This window comes from Vigna umbellata, chromosome 9 (genome assembly GCF_029865625.1).
Source record: "Vigna umbellata cultivar VRB3 chromosome 9, Vumbellata_1.0, whole genome shotgun sequence".
Lineage (NCBI taxonomy): Eukaryota > Viridiplantae > Streptophyta > Magnoliopsida > Fabales > Fabaceae > Vigna > Vigna umbellata.
The window spans coordinates 163,579-176,394 of record NC_142173.1 but is presented as its reverse complement, the minus strand read 5'-3'; the positions used below and the strand labels follow the sequence as shown (position 1 = coordinate 176,394).

The 12,816-nt window shown below is 26.5% G+C and overlaps 1 non-coding gene and 1 pseudogene across 1 annotated transcript; both read right to left on the bottom strand.

Moving 5' to 3' along the window:
* Window positions 1-70: 70 nt before the first annotated feature.
* TRNAR-UCU (transfer RNA arginine (anticodon UCU)) lies at window positions 71-143 on the bottom strand. Its single transcript has one exon. It is a non-coding gene; the product is annotated as a tRNA-Arg (tRNA).
* A 9,776-nt stretch (window positions 144-9,919) lies between these two features.
* Window positions 9,920-10,413, bottom strand: LOC124846125 (small polypeptide DEVIL 4 pseudogene; annotated as a pseudogene).
* Window positions 10,414-12,816: the final 2,403 nt, after the last annotated feature.

Here is a 12,816-nt window from a genome sequence, read left to right as displayed (position 1 = left end):
CTATATGGTGTAGTTTAATTTCGAAAAAGTTTTTCTTAATTATTTAAAAACATATACAAAATACGTTATACACGCCTGGTGGGACTCGAACCCACAATCGTCTGATTAGAAGTCAGACGCCTTATCCATTAGGCCACAGGCGCCTGATCAATATAAATATAAAGTAAATAGATTTATTAATCATACTGAAATAAGAAGTATTTATTATTTAATTAAAGAAAATAATATACATGTTAATTTTAACTATAAGTGAATATATATTTTTATTTTTCTTTTTTATATGTCAAATATTTACTAAGATAAATTAATCAAATTATTTTTTTTCATTAATATTTATTCAATTTATTTACTTATAACTTATGTATTGTATAACCCTATGGTTATATTTACATTATGATTGTACCGTAATCATTTAACTAATTAAATGATCGAGTTATCATAATATTATCCGTTAACATTAATTAATTTAAAATAAAATATAATTGCTAATTATTTGGATTATGATTAAAATATAGTTAAGCTAAAATTATAAATACATATTTAAGATAGAAAGATAAATAATTGAATAATAATTGATTTTAGTATTTGAATACGTTGTACACGTAACCTCTAATTTCACTCAGTAAACATTTCAGACAAACAATAACAAATACTAAGACATGAACATTAAAATATATATATAATGTAAGACCCATGAAAAAAAAAAAAATATTTATAGTAGTAAATTTTAGTATTTTATTAGTAATAATAATTTTAATGGATAGAAAAATGTAAATTTTGGATATAAAATTATAGTAATTTTAGAAGGAGAGGTTCAAATTTTTGGTAACTTATTTAGTAAATTTTTTTTTAAATTGAATAGTAAAAGGTAAATAGTAAATAGTAAAAAGTAAATAGTAAAAAGTAAATAGTAAATAGTAAAAAGTAAATAGTAAAAATAAATTTTCAGCATTAAGATTCCTTAGCATGGAAGAAAGTAGTAGGTAGAAATTAGGATCAGATTTGGTGAGAAAATGATTGAAATATTATTTTTAAATAATATTAAAATAATAAATAATATTAAAATATTAATGAATAGTAAATTTTTTACCTATAAATAGCCATAGGAGGGAAGGTTATTTTGCACCAAGAAAAGAGGAATCAAGTGAGAGCTTGAGAAATAGAGAAGAAAGAGTTAGGGAGAAATTTTTAGTTGCAAGAAGAGTAGAGGTTCTGAAGGGTTTCAGGGAAACAAATTCGGAGCAGGAGATTAAGTCTGGAATAGAGGTAAGGGGAGCTAATCTTTTTCTTGTATATGATTTTTTATCCATGTTATGATAATGAATATGAGTTGTGAGTATGTTAAAATTTTGGTAATGGTAGTTATCTATTCACTTACATAAATTTAGTTTTCATGATTATAATTTTCTTATTTTCGAGTTAGTATGGTAAAACTTTTCTTTTAATTATTTTGACCGTTGGATTTAGCTAAAATTTTAATATATGAATCCTAAAACCTATTTCTTCACTTTGACCGTTGGGATTTGTAATTAGAAGTCTGTACTTAGAGAAATAAATCCTGCATGTTTGAGTAAATTAATTACCCCTGTAGATCTATTACTGAGTCATCTCGGTAAAATATATATTACGACTTATTTGACCGTTAGATCAACTTGAAAATTTTATATATGATTCCTAAGATATATTAATACACTTTGACCGATCGGATTATAAATTAAAAGTCTATGTTTGGAGAAAATAATTTTTAAGTTTTGAAAAATCTGATGAACACTATATTTCTGTTCTTAAGTTATTATGGTAAAAATTTCATATATATTTTATTTACCGTTAGATTGAGCCCAAAATTTAGTATGTAATTCATAAGACATATTAAGTCATTTTGACCGTTCAGATTTGTAATTAAATGTCTGTGCTTAGGGAAATTAGTTTCGCATTTTGAGTATAATTGAAAACCACTTAAAATTCTGCACTTGAGTTACCTCGGTAAAACCTCAATATCTATCTAGTTAACCGTTGGATCAACCTGAAATTTTAATATGTAGTTTATAACAAATAGTGAATTATTGTGACCATTCAGATTTGAAATCGGAGTTACAGATTTAGAGATATTAATTTCGTATCTTCTCAGGGATCTTAATATTGCTTAATTTCTATTTTTTTGATATCTATATTAAATTTCGGTGTTAATATTATATGCTGTTGTTTTAAATCTGTAAATAAGAAATTTGTTAAAAACTAGTTGAGGAACGCTTTGGCTAAGGAAAGATTTGGTACTTAAGTTGTCCATTGTGACGCACCTCTCTTTCCTGGAAGTCTACTCGACAAGTTTTTAACTTAAATCCTATTGAACAGATTATGTACTGTTAATTTATTTCGTGATATATTCAGTTTGTATGATTTCTAAAATGATTGAATTTTATTGCATTTGAATTATGCATCTGAACATGGTTGTGAACTATAATGATGTATGTGAGTATGAATTGGACATCTCAGGGAGAGATGACTATGTAATGTTGTGGTTGTTGAGTATAACTGTAGTGAACCTAGGATCGGTCTGTCTATCCCTACACTCAAAGCATTGTTCATGCTCACATAGAGAAGAACAGTGTCAGTGGTGAGAGTAGAGGGAGGTCCTCGTCTATAGCCTTTGATGGCAGAGATAGGCAGGTTGGGGATTTACCTTGCTAGTGTTGGAGAAAGACCAACAGACTATGCGAGTGCAAAGACGACTGTTGGTTCGACAGTTATACAAATCCGGATGAGTCATATGTGTGGATTTACCTTGCATAGTGTTGGAAAGTGCCAGCAGAACTATGCGAGTGTAAAGATGTGTGAGTCGTGGTTCAATGAGCATGCTATAATTGTTCTTTTATATAAATCTATGTATGACACCATGAGTTAACTGTGATATTGATATAACATGTTTTTTTTTTATATCTAGCTCACCCTTGCATTGTTTGTGTTGTGTGCTGTTTGGGTATGTTTCTCTGGCGATGATCATCCACTTGGATGGGAGCAGACGTTGTTGAGGAAATCCCTTTGGAGTAAGAGCTGGAGGATACTAAGGTTGCAGAGTAGTCTTCTTAGGAGTTTCCCATCTGAACACATGTAGTGTTCGAATCTATAAACTGTTGAAGTTTAAATTTCAGTTCCTTTTATTTCTTGATGACTGTAATTTCACATTTAATTACACGTCTTTATTATGTAATAATTGTTATTATATAATAGGGATGTTACATATAACAATAAAATAGATAATTTTGACTCATAACCGAAATGTATTACATTAAGAAAGTAAGAAAAACATTAGCTTTGTATATTTTTTAATATGTTTTGATTATTAACTATATATATATATATATATATATATATATATATATATATATATATATATATCCCTAAAAATTAAAATTAATGTGATTCAACGAAACTCAATGTTAAATAATGACCTCAATGAAGTAAAAATATATTGTAAATCTTGGATTGGTGCATTTTATTTTTTATATTTTTATTTACCATAGATGTTAAGAAGTCTCATTGAACACTTGGATATAAGTATAAACATTCTCTTATTTTAGTAAAGTTTCATACTTTCATGTGTGCTGATGTATCTTATGAGATAAAATGTGGGCGACATTTCCATAAATAAATCATAATATTTCTCTTCCAGGATTTGATACAGAATTTTATTCAGATTATTTTTCTAGAAACAAGATAGAATATGAGGAAGTTTCTATTTTCTGGAAAATACATAAAATGTCTGATTATTTTCTAAAAGGTTACTTACTGTAAAACATTATGAGAAGTTTAATAATTTTGAAGTTCTTTTTATTTATTAGTTGATATTTCTAGATATAATTTTATTAACTTATCAAATATATAAAAAAAAGCCTTACTTTTTATTTAAAGTATTACAGTATTCCATGCATCAATTCCAAAAGAAGTCTCATATAGTTACAAATTTGAATTTCTCACTCATTTTGCTATAATACAAGGTAGGGTTAAATATGTTTTTAGTCCCTAAACTATTGGTCGTTTCTGGTTTTTGTCCCTCTTTCAAAGTAAGGTACAATTTGGTCCTCATTCTTTTCGAAACGTTCGTTTTAGTCCTCGGAATTTTGGTTTTAGTCCTCATTTGTTGCTAAATGAGGACCAAATTTTTAAACAGTATTTAGTTTTCGAAGACTAAAACGAACGTTTCGAAAAGAATGAGGACCAAATTATAGCTTACTTTGAAACAGGGACGAAAACCAGAAACGATCAATAGTTTAGGGACTAAAAACATATTTAACCCTATAAAGGTAAACTCCAGTCACCTATAAGCATCTTTTAGGCCAAATAATTTTCTTATCTCATTCAATCATAACTTCTTTTCTCTTCCCTTTTTTTGCAACTACTCAACATTATTTTCTATTTGTTAATTATTAAAACAAAAATAATTCTTTATATATCTAAATTTTTTATATTTATTTGACATAATCTTTTTTATTTTTTATTATCTTTTTTCTTAAAAAAATATAAAATTTTACACTTTTATAACGATTTTATTCTTATATTTTATGTCAAATGTAAAAGTATATCATTCTAAAAAGAGAGAATGACAATTAATAACAGTTGCTTCTCTCATTGTATCATAGTTTTGGTCAACTTGACAGTAGATACATGCACAATGAATTACTATTTGTGTGTCATGATGCATCATATATAGGCAAATCAATCATCGTCTTTATATAGATTTATATTGTTTGATATTCATTTTGGGTAAAATATGCTTTTATATCCTTTTAATTTTATTTGTTTTTTTTAATTTAAAAAATAATATTTTTAGTCTTTCAAATAAATATTTACTTTTAATGTTTGTTTTAGTTATTTATTAAAAATATTTAGAAATAATTTTATATTTAAAAAAAAAATTGCATCACGTTAGAGTTGATTTAGTCTATTTGAATATTGTCTAACATTAAACTGATCTTATTGACATTTTAGTCCTACTAATCCAATATAAAAAAAATATTTATTTATTAAAAAGAATTAAAAATAATATTATATATTTTTTAATTTCTTTTAAAAAATTAATATTTCGTGTCATGTAGAGTTGGCTAGATAAACTCTGGTGGCTGTGCAATTCATTTAATATTTAAAAACTAAATTTATGTTTTTCTTTATAGTTATAATGTAAAATTGTTTAATACAGGTATTAATGCATTTTATAATTATTTTCAATAAATAAATTCGATTCATTGTAACTACATGCATAATATAAATATGTATACTGCTAAGTTTAATTTATTAACATATTAAAAGTTATAGTTTAATATTCGAGAGAAACAGTGGAGTTTTCATAACAATGAATCATAAACAATTTCATATGAGAGATCATGACACCATTTTTGGTTTTTTCACCAATATGGGTTAATTTGATTTTGAAATTACGTTTTTGGATCGATTTTTTTATATAAATATTTTTTAAAATTATTTTTCATTTTGATTAGTGGGGTTTTAATTTCTTTTATGACCTTTATAAAGTTATATATTTAAATTTTCAGATATTTGTTTTATTATTTTAAATTTTTTAGTAATATTTCATATTTTAATTCTTTTTTGAATAATTTGATAGGAAATAATTTAAATATTTTAAAGTTTTATATAATTTTTGTTTTTATTTTGAGATATTTTTTGATAATTTGATTAATAATTTTTTTTTACCTTTTCAAGGTTTTTTCTCTAAAACCTTTTATGTAAATATTTCCTATTTCCTTTTTTTAAAATAATTTGGTTATTAAATTTTATGCATATTTTCATTTATTATATATATAGGAATATTTTTTAAAAATGTATTATTTATATATTTAAAAAAATATTAAAATATAAATTTGTTTATGTGAAATAAAATAAATAAACTTACAATAAAAGTATTGAAAAAGTTGAAGTTGACTCGCTCAAGTATGACTTTTTTATTATTGTTTTTTGTTTTTATATTTTGAATTGTTTATTTTATTTAATAGCATAACTTTAGTTCGACTTTGATTGATTAAGTATATGACTAATTACATCTAATCTTAATGGAAGTCGTCTTTCATCTTCACGAACTTCGACAGTTACAAAGAAATCATCCTATGTTTTCAACGATTTCAGCTGTACAAGTCAACAATCGTCAAGAATACCTGAACATAATCTTTTTAAAAGTCGACCCAAAAACATAATTTCAAAACAAATTGACCCATATGGATAAAAAAAAAACCCATGACTTTCAACTTAAAACCATAAAATAATAAATTTATAAATAATAAACAAATTAACTTTATAAACATAATTTCAAAACATATTTGTATATCATATGTTGTGCTATTGTTAGGAATCTCGTGCTTTTGAGCTTTACACACTACACTCCTTTGCATGCAAGGATAATAAAACAAGACAATTGATCATTCTATTTTGATCTCACCTACTTTTGACATGTTTTCAAAAAGGACTATGATATGTTAATAATTTTTTGACAATAGATTACGTCTCATTATTTTATTGATCAGTATATTTGAAACGGACCAATTACAAACTACCATATAAGCAGTTATAAAAAAATTGTTAAAAAAAAAGTTATTAAAAAAAAAAATTTCCTTAAAAAATATATGCTTAGTCGAAAAAATAATGACCGACCTATTAGACATTAAGTTTTTAGATGCTTAGTCGAAAAATAATCCATATTATAGACAAAGGAAAAAATAACCTTTACAAAAAATTATGTGAATTACCTTAAAGACCATATTTTTGGATTGAAAAAGATTGATAGTATCTATCACAGAATGAAAAGATCTTTAAGAGAATGATTAACGGAAATGTTAAAGCTAATTTAAACAACACAATCGTAAAAGAATATTAAATTTTCCATTAAAAAGAATATTCGAATGTCAATAGTGCTATTGGGCTAAGTATGATTTTGCAGAAAATTTGTTAATATAATTATTCCAACCTATTTTACGTGGATACAAAAAAGTCTATATATCATATATACTTATTTAAAAAGTATTGGATATTATGAATCAATATATGTATATAAAAATGTAAACATAATAAATATATTAAAATTTTACGAAACTATAAATCTTGTTAAAATAAAAAATAAATTATAAATTATAATCATTATCAACACTATAAATTAAACATTTTTCACCAATAAATAAATATCGATGCAATATTTTAAACTGTCTAATAACAGTGTTACCATTGGATAGCTTTCACTTTCTTGTATCTGATATATGATTTTCTCTGTTAACAAGTTCTCTGTTCAAGAAATGAGTCTACAACTTAAGAGGTGGAGATCTTAATTTCCTAAATGCTTAGAATCCCATTTATAACATATTTTGTGTATTGAGCAAAGAATAGTTCAAGATTTTTATGTTTGATATCTCAAAATTAGCATTCTAAATAGGTTTCTAAGTACATGCAAAAAAGAACTATGTTGTTTATGTTGCTTATTCATATTTATGTCTATAATTCAAGTTGCAATTTCTTTTATTTTCATTATATGTTGAAAATGTAACTGTGAGTCCAAGTTTCATGTTAGATAAAAATGAAAAAGTAAAACAATATATAACTGAAAGACCCATCAACCTATTTTCTTAATATTTGGAATAAAAAATTGTATTTTTAGGATTACTTTTAGCTTTTTCCTTATTTGTTGAATGAGATAAAATCATGCTCCGGTGAAAGCTAGCTGAATGCTTAGCAAAGAAATGCTCTTTGAAAGAAGGAATTTTCTTCTTCATGAGCCAACAAGCTAGAAGGAATAAATTCTATTATTTACTCATAAATTCATTCTTTTAAGTATTGCTCTGACTTCAAGTTCGTATATAAGGTATCTTTTATTTTGTAATTTAAAATTTCTTTACAAAACTAAGACCATTAAACATATCAGAATCATAATCTTATAATGTATTTTTTTCATTTTAAAGATATTACTGGGAGTTTATTATACAATATGACTGAGTATAGTTATCATGTAAAATGGAAATTTGGATAAACAAGGTAACATTTCATGCTTGATTTTCAAATACAACAAATGTATAGATCAAACCATTCCAAACAAATATGATACTTTGGATAATGGAATGTATGAAATTTTTTAGATGGGTGCTCAAAATTTACTTCAAATCTGAATTTTCTTTTATTGTGTTTTTATGTACACAGTCTACTTTATTCGTGCACTTTAATCAAGTAGAACTATTCATCGTACGAAACCGTACATATAAAGTGTATTAACATAGTAAAAAGAGCAGAGAGGTTCTTATGAAATGGGTGTACTAACTTGGTGTTATAAACACAACATTAAAATAGGTTTATATAGTTGATAGTACTAAGCTAACCATGTTCTGTATCGACAAATTTTAAGATTCTTCAACAGTTATAGAGGAGAAACACTGTTTGTCTTCCATGCATAGAACTACTATAAATCAATGAAGCTTTTCTCCCCCTTTTTTTTTTCATTAAACTAAAAACATGGTTTTAGAGGTATACTAAATAATAAATGAGTTCCTAATATAGAAATAAACGTTTCACAACTTTTATTAGTATCTATCTGCTATTTGTTTTATATAGGTGATGATACCTTGACATTCGCATAGTTTTAAAACATATTTTACATAAACTATTTTATCTTTTGTTCTCTCTTTTTTCTGTTGTTTCATTTAAGAATTTAAATTTTTAATTGGATATTTAATTGGATACAAAGAAAGAAATGAAAAAAAAAAGAATATTTAATTTAAATTTTACCATGAGAAGGAAAATGAAATTTTCTATTTTCTCATTTCCTCTTGACCCCATCACTCTTTTCTTTTCTCTTTTGGCAGACAAAAAACATCAAGTAGTTTCCTCTTAAATTGGTTAAAAGAGTTTGATCGTGCAAGTCTTAATTGGGGGAGATAGTTCTTGACCCCACATTCTTCCTTTTGGGTTATGTAATCAGAACAAGTAGAAGAAAAGATGAAAGGGACAAAACCTTTTTTCTCACTTTCAAATTTCATAACATATATATTTTGGTTTTGGGTACCAAATCCTCTTTAAAATTACCAAATTAAGCCGAAATTATAGTGTGAAATTAAACCAAATCTAATTGATAACTATAGTTTATAACACACACACACACATATATATATATATATATATATATATATGTGTGTGTGTGTGTATGTATGTGTATTATCACTACTGGCTCTAATTCAACAAAACTAAAAATGAGCGCAGCAGATGGAAAAAAATTTCTCTTTGAAGTTAGAAGGTACAGAAACACTATAGATATGTTTAGGTACAAGTTAGAAAAGCTTGTGATAATATATTTTTTTTATGGAAAATGCAGAATTTCTTTTCTGAACAAAAAGTATCTCTCAACACACTTCTATCTTTGTAAGGTGTTCCCATCAATTAATTTACTTTATCCTTTGGCAGAATCTAAAAGCTGCTTCTGGTATTGATTAGTCACTGACTCACTGCTATTGAAAAATTTCTTGTTAGTTAGTGATCAGAATGCATTGAAAAATCACCAAGAGAGATTAAAGGCATATATATATATATAGTTAATGTACATAGATAATAACAGCTTAGTGAAACTAAGATCGTTTACAACAAAACCAGCTTCTTCATCTCATTCTTTATGCCACTGATACATTCTTCACCATTAGTACCATATAAGTCTAAAAAGTTTAGTCAGAAATAACTTGCAGGATGAATAGTTTCATTGAGATTAGAGAAAAAAAAAGATAGAACAGTGATCATCATGATATACATATATATATAGTATATAATACATATATAAAATAGATCACTTGATTTATATATGGATTACAACTATAGATCAAGAAGAAGAGGAAAAAAAGTAAAAGGAGAATATATATATATATATAAAAGAAAGGAATTAGATGTGAACTAGAATAACTTTCTTTCTCTTCTCTCTTAAGTAGAGAATGATATACAAAATTTATAGTAAAAGTACTATAATATTATGAACAAAAGTTATAAACACTAACTAATCATGGGAGCATAGAAGCATAATGATACATCTTCTAAGTATATAAAACCTTCCTCTACCTTCTTTGAGAAGGGCACCCATGCCTTTGCCCATTAGTCTTCTTTTGGATACTCCAATGGCTTCAGCTTCCAACTTCATCTTCTCTTCATGAATGGTGAAGCTGTTGGGGCTTGCCTTGTTTCCTCTTTTCTCTTTTTCAAACATGTAGTGTACTTTATAGGGCATTTGTGTGTGCTCTCTCTTTATGCTTTGTGGATCCCTTTTTGAGAGGCTTTGGATGTGCAATCCAGTTGCAACATGAGGTTATGATTAAATTGCATGAAAAAGGAGGGTGATGAGTGCACTTATATAGGGTAAAAGGAAAAAAAAATAAAGGGTTTTGTGGTGGTCCTGTGCTCCTACCTTTCCCTGGTCGCCAATGAAGAAACCAAACGTGGGGTTTGTGGTGGATCATATGAGATGTCCCAACAATAGAAATTATTAGATAATCTCTTACACTAATTTTTTGTGTGTGTGATGTTGTTACATGTTATTCATCATAGAACAAATATACATTATAAATATTTAAAATAGTTTATTTCAATTATTACTTTCTCTATTTCTTTAACTAGTTTTGGTTAAGGTAAAAATTGATAAAAGGTGAGAGATATAATAATTTTTTTTCAGCTGTTTGAGCAGAGTTATAGTTTGGGCCCCAACAGTTCTGGCAAGGTTCAATAATAAAGAAGAAGGAACGTTCAAAACCATACAACAAACTCTGTGTCTCTCTCCTTCCTTTTGTTTTGTTATTCCACCTCATATAATAAAATTATGACTTTCCAAAAGGGATGCTTAGGGCTTTCAATCTTATCTCCACCAAGTACTTCTGTGCACCAGATTCCTATCATCATGTGGAATGGAGAAAGTCAGAAATTCAATTTTAATATTATTAAATTTGAAAACTAACATGAATCAATACACTTTAATATATCTCATTGATTAATTGATTTTAAAAAACTAGTTAAAGCTATATATACCTTTTTAACGACTCTCTTTTTAATTTATGATTTTTTAATTTTTTTCACTCAAAACATTGTTAGAAAAATATGTCCCTAATAATTATTTTGAAAGCTAAATTATTTTAGAAGACAGAAAATGTGATTAAAAGAGGGTAATTCACTAAAAGTGGTCAAACTATATATTTGATAATGGAGATGAAATTGATTAAAAGATAAAATATTTACAATTATATGCTAAAAGTTATTTATCTAATAAAATAAACTGTTTTTTTATAGATAAAATATGCATGGAAACCTGTGAAAGACGTATATTATTACCACTTTTGGCCATATGATCTTCTGAACAAGAATTGGTATCAATAGATTACTGTTAAGTGTTCATCACCTACACGCTACACTTATATATGTTGGTCACTTTTGCAGATGTTATATAGAAGCATAATTTTGTTTGATAAAGTAATTTAGTTCTTCATCGTCAAGAAAATTAACATGTCCAGTCTAAACAAAAGCCATAATCTACAAGAAATGCTAAAATTATATATATATATATATATATACACACATATGTGTGTGTGTTATATACATGGTAAAATTATGAGTATAAAAATAAGGTTGTGAAGATCTTGATCCTGTAACAGCTTCTGAACAGTAGTGTATATAATGATGACTGATTCAATCATTTTGAACAGAATCATGCTAATCCTATATGCTATGAATAGTTGGCTAAAAGAGAAAACAGTTTGAAGATCTTCAACTTTTGTCATGCACTGTTTATTTAACATTGTGATTCGCAACTTGTTTGATAAAATCTTCACCAATGAAGAGGAAGGACAAATTTTAAAGACAACATTCTCATAAAATATCATATTTGTATGAATTTAAAGACATATTTATTTTTAATATATAACACGCAGTGACCGCCTCAAAAATGAAAAAGTATATTACAAAAGTATAAACGTCTAAGTAATCATAATTTTGTTTGAAATGGTGAAAATTTTAAAATATGTGACTAGCATCTTGGAATGGAGACAATAAAACCATACATGTATAAGAAGTTATTGAAAGAATTTAATTTTCAGATAAATTATCTGGTTAACTATAATAACATAAAGCTCGTCGATTCCAAGCTTGAGGCGAGGAGAAAAGATAGTGTTAAGCTCTCAATAATTAGTGTAAAACTTGACGTTTATATGAACTTTTATTTTTTTTTATCAGCAAAATCTGTGATGAATTGTACACAGTTACATAAAAGATATATTTTATACAGTTTATTATTAGATAATCCTATCAATTCATTCTAACTAAATTCATAAAGTATAAAACTCAACCTAAATATTCCAAATAAAACTAGCTATATGGAATTTACAACCAGTTTAACGAAATTTTAACCAGTTTCCTAACACATCCTTTATAAAGTTTTAGATGAAGACTTGAAGATGGAGAAAACAAAAACAAAACACTTCATTTGGCTATAAATCAAAACCTAAAGTAACTTACAGATGTCTTGCAGCTGCGTTGATAGCAAAAAGAAAATTTGTAGGAAACCAAAATCAATCTTTGTGTTGCACGTGATATTCACGTGGTAAACAAGTTCACTGTCTCTGATGCAGAAGACATAATTCTTTTGGTGTTCCTCCTCAATTCAATTTATTTTGTAAACCACACACTCCTTTACTTGGCTGAGGGAGCTTCCTGTTGTTTTCCATCTCTTGGGTTCCAAGCGTTTCTCTTTGACTCGAAGGAGCCATTACTGGCTTGTGGCCTCACATTATTACAGGACGAATTACAGCATGTTAA